Source organism: Epinephelus lanceolatus, chromosome 12, assembly GCF_041903045.1.
Source record: "Epinephelus lanceolatus isolate andai-2023 chromosome 12, ASM4190304v1, whole genome shotgun sequence".
In the NCBI taxonomy this organism is placed as follows: Eukaryota; Metazoa; Chordata; class Actinopteri; order Perciformes; family Serranidae; genus Epinephelus; species Epinephelus lanceolatus.
The window spans coordinates 19,806,323-19,811,264 of NC_135745.1; the positions used below are offsets into that span (position 1 = coordinate 19,806,323).

A 4,942-nucleotide genomic window follows, 5' to 3' on the forward strand; every position below is an offset into this window, starting at 1 on the left:
AAAAATCTCTATTTTCATCGGTAACTACAATACTCACATAGATAAACCTCTAACTCACCGCCTTGTCAACCTCCCAACTCTCAACAGAAAACAACATATGACTTATGTGATGTCTGTTTACTTTTGGCTTTCTGAGATTATTTTCATTCTGCTGTGTGAATCATAACATCTGTTAGCAGAGCTCCACGTGAACTTCTTAAACCTGAATACTGTCATCACGTTTTGGTCAGTGGAGGCACATATGGTGATGAGTAATCATTAACTTTGCGTGCCTGACAATTTGGCTCGGGCTGATGGCCGATCTTCACATTTGTTTTTTTTCTCATTTTTCAAAATTAACACAGGGCCTGTTTTTCATCTGTGAAGGCATAACAGCATGTTTTGATGTTATGTGAAAATGGCTGCAGAATCAACACAAGGAAAGGAAAGGAAAACAAGGCTGCCGTCCAGTGAAAGGATGTTTGCTGGGGTAAGGGGCTGCTTGCTTACTCTAATCTCATCCAGTCCAAACTCATGCCTAAACCCAGCTAGTCACAGCCGATCTGTTCGAACGCCCACTGTGGACAACATGCCTACATTATTCTGTCAAAACTCCAGGGCTGCCGTGGGCTGCAGTCACATCTGATGAGAGGCTGTTTCCAAAGAAAGGAGAAGTGGAACTGCTAAATCTTCCACTATTCTTACACATTTTCTCTACCCATTTAATCCTTTCCAGGGTCATGAAGGGCTGGACCCCACCACAGCATGAATTAAGCCAGAGGACAAGAAAGCATCCTGGAAAGTTTCCACTTCTTCTGACGACTAACATGGAGAGACAGACAATCACATTTCGGGCAATGGGCAATTCTTCTTAAATCAGAAAAAACACCAAAACAAAAAACTAAATAAATCATACACTGAGCCACCTCACCACTCTTATTCTTTTATCACTGTACAGTGTTGTTAATTAATCTCCCTTAATACATCTATATTTTCATTAAGCTCTTTTGACACTTTACTGTAGTATCTTGATACAGCTAATTTTCATTATTTTCACATGAAAGCACTGTGATGAATAACTTCTAATCTTCTATTAAACCAATAATCTGGCATTTTAACACAAGCAGTATTCTAGTTTTTATATTTTTTCAACGTTCACTCGGGCTGGTTTTGTTTAAAAAAATATCAAATGCAAATGTTGGCTAGAGGTGATACTGTGCTAAGGCATAAAATCAAAATTAAATTAAGTGTTGATTCTGTTTTGTACTCTCTTTGTAACATCCAAAAATGGAGTAAAATAGAGATGGCATGGGTCTGGTCCTATCCATCACTAAGGCAAATGCAAAGTGCACAGGTAAATACACCAACTGATTACAAATTGAAATTTGCAGTTACTCTACATCAAAATAAAGTTTCACTACATTCAAGTTATCCGCAGAAAATTGTAGCGAGCTAAGCTACAACAAAATGACAATTTGTTTTACTGTACGTCAGCATTTTCTCAGTGATCAGAAAAACTGTCCAACAAATAGGCAGGTGAAAAAATGTTCAGTTAAACTGTTATTATAAAATAAAGATATTGTGACAGTCACATATCCTCAGTTTTATTATCCTTACTTTAATCCAGACCTCCACAGAAAAAAAGTCCACCACACTTAAGAGCTTTTCCTGGAAAAAATAGTTTGTAACTTTTGTGGACGCTACCACACTACTCGGTCAATTAATCAACTACGCTATGGAAAGCTATTTGACTCAGAAAGTAGCGACGTTGCTACCACGCCACTGAGAAATGTAGTTACGTTAGTAACATTGCTACTTGTAATGACGCTACTTGTAGTGGTGGCTGCATGAACAATGTATTTTGGCCACTTAAAAAAAGAATCAATATTAATTTAAGTATACGCTATATTTGGAATATTTTCACTGCTCTATCTCACACACTTACCAATCGAGGTAGCAGTACCAGCAACTCCCGTGGTCTGCAAGGTAAAATTACTGTTTTTGTGAATCGAGTCTGACAGCGACAGTTCCCCACTGAATGGAACTGTCTGATGGTAAGGTAAAGGGGTGAAAATATTCTAAATATAGCATGCACTTAAACTGATAGTTACTGTAAACAAATATTGTGATTCGGTCTCTTATGTTAGCTTAAAGATGTAGCTAGCTTAGTTGAATAGCATAGTATTGCAGCTAATTGAGAGAGTTGGTTATTGTACATTACATCCGTGTTTTTCTATGTACCTTTATTTAATTTAACATTAAAGATACAGAAGGAATCACCTTGTTGTTTACAAATACTTCCGGGTAGAAAACCAGCAGAGTTTAGCTATATAAAGTTATAGACTAAGTTAGACTAGTCTGATGTTTGTAAAGTCTATAAACACAATGATTGAACAAACATTACTATTTCTGTGTGCACATTTTGTAATTAATAACATGGTTATTGTAGATTAGCTGGGCTAACCGTTAGCTGTTAGCGGTGTCTGTAATAACTAAGTAACTCAGTAAACGGTCCATGAAAAAAATATTTTTTCCAGCGGATATCTTAGTTACAACATGATTGAGCTAGCAAAGCAGTTTTGTGTTGCTATGTGTGGTATTTATTCAGTTTTGGGAAATCACGATGTCTAGAAAACAGCTGTGGCTGCAGCTGATAGGGACAGCTAACAGCAGCAGCAAAGCTAACATCAGGACGTCATCTGTTAAAAGCCTCCCGTTGTTGGATACGACATGAAACTACTCCAGTTAGCTCAAGTCCATTGTGTGATCCATGTACTGTTTTTTTTTTTTTTTTTTCACTGTAACTGAAACATAACACGGGAGCGGGATGGGACAGGAGTCATTCTTGTGGAATTGGGACGGGACGGGATTTTTTTTTCGTTTTCATGGGATTGGGATGGGATGGGATTATTTTTGTGGGAGTGGGATGGGACAGGACTGAAAATCCACTCCTGTGTCACCCTCTAGTCTGTATATTGTGCTACATTTGTATTGTGTTAGCATCTTTGTTACTTTACTTGCAGGAATAAAAAAAGAGTTAGATACACTGAATATTAGTTGATGTTTTCCACCATTACCTGCATTCCAAATATTGTGGGGGTGCGTGGTTTAGGTGCCCTAAATGCCCCTATATTTTCTAGTGAGACATTACCACCCCAAAATGATCATATAACCATCCTGGCCACCCCACAGAAAATTTTCTGGCTCCGCCACTGAACAGGGAGTAGTAAAAAATGTGAAATAGGTCATTCCAGCACCCACACTCCATGGAGGATATGCTATCTCACTCTTGTGTGCAGTGTCTGATTTTCACAGACATGAAATGTTGCGTCAATCAGCATCCTGCCAGCACCTTCGTGTTGCGCAAAGGTGCAAGGGCCCGTTCATCGCTGCTTGCAGCCTTTAATTTTTGTTTGTAACTGCTGCATAATTGTATGCTTCACTTGAGGGGGAACTTTGCCGTGACTATTGGCACAACAGGGTGCCAGGGCCTAGGTGCTTGCACACACTCTAGGGTAATGTTTAAGGTTAGGGTAATGTTTTTGTTTAAAGTAATGCAAATTAAAGTGGTTGTAATGGTTTAATGTCTGCTTGTGACACTAGTAGCACAAATGCAAACTAGATCAAACAAACTAACCTGCTGGTTATATAGATATAAATGGCCCATTCTGTAGGATTTAGGGTCATCTATTGGCATCCACCACCTACTGTAGCTCTACATTTCAACGGAATGTAGTTTTTCTACTTCAAAAAAAGTGATTTAACAGCAGTATTAATGCTGGCCTCTAATTGAAAATGATACGCTGTGTAAATGTCTCCATCATTCAAGTAACCCAAAAATTCAGAAGAGATTCTGTCCACTTTTAGGCACTGCAGCAGATTGACGAGCCCACCTCATATTTAAACATGGCAATATGTGTGTGATTTAATACGGGCTAGTTCATGCAGTGCTAAATAAAACTCTTAAAACAGACATTATATAGTTTTGATTGTTTTTATTTTATTTTTTCCAAATTAACCTAATCTTATATTATGATCTGTGGGAGAAACCGGAGCACCTGGGGAAAACCACACATGGGAAAACATTAAGTCTTCACAGAATGGTCTGGCGTGAACCAGAACCTCCCGGAGACATCGGTGCTCACCACTGAAAATGAAAATAAAGGACTCTCTCACAAATTTAAAAGCTAGAATGCTAAAACTCACATTTGTTATGTCAGAGGGTGTGTAGCCTGGAGCTGCTCCATAGATAATAATTGGGAAAGATGTTGTAGTAACACTGAGAGCACCCAGGGGAATGTTCTGACTCTACAGATATATTTTCTGTTTCAGAACTGAGAACACTACGGTAAGATTGAGCTCAACTGGGTATAAAAAACATGACCACTTTATGTGGGTCAACAAAATCAGGCGCCATTCATTGTCTACGGAGCAGCTCCAGACTTTACACCCTATGAAATCACAAATTTGAAACTTTCTTCTCTGATTTCTGGGTTTTTTTTGTTTGTTTGTTTGTTTGTTTTATTAATCTTTTTATTGAAATTTTGGGCAGCTCATGTTCACAAATACTGATAGGATTTTCCAAGGCCATGGAAATAACATATCAGAATTCTTAATTTAGGCAGTGTTCCCCTTTAAGTCCAACTGAGCTGCAGTGGGCTGTGTTCTATGTAATGTCTGAGGGCCCTGGCATTGCCATATTTAGGCAACAATACATCTGTCTCAACAGGGAAACAAGGTCGTCCTGCAGGTTCCCTCTTTGTGCAAATGGGGGGTGGACGGATTAGCTGAAGATCAACCTCACTGTCTTCTTTGACACCTAGCTGCAGTGGGTTGCGCTCTATGTGCCGTTTTAGGGCCCTAGCTTGAGTAATGCCATAATTAGGCAATGATACATCTGTCTCAACAGGGAAACAACGTCGTCCTGCAGGTTCCCTCTTTGTGGAAATCGGGGGACACGGAT

At 39.1% G+C, this 4,942-nt stretch overlaps 1 long non-coding RNA gene across 1 annotated transcript; it reads left to right on the forward strand.

Moving 5' to 3' along the window:
- Window positions 1–280: 280 nt before the first annotated feature.
- On the forward strand, window positions 281–909 carry LOC117271665 (uncharacterized). Its single transcript, XR_004502903.2, has 2 exons — window positions 281–469; window positions 716–909. It is a non-coding gene; the product is annotated as an uncharacterized LOC117271665 (long non-coding RNA).
- The last annotated feature ends 4,033 nt before the right edge of the window (window positions 910–4,942 follow it).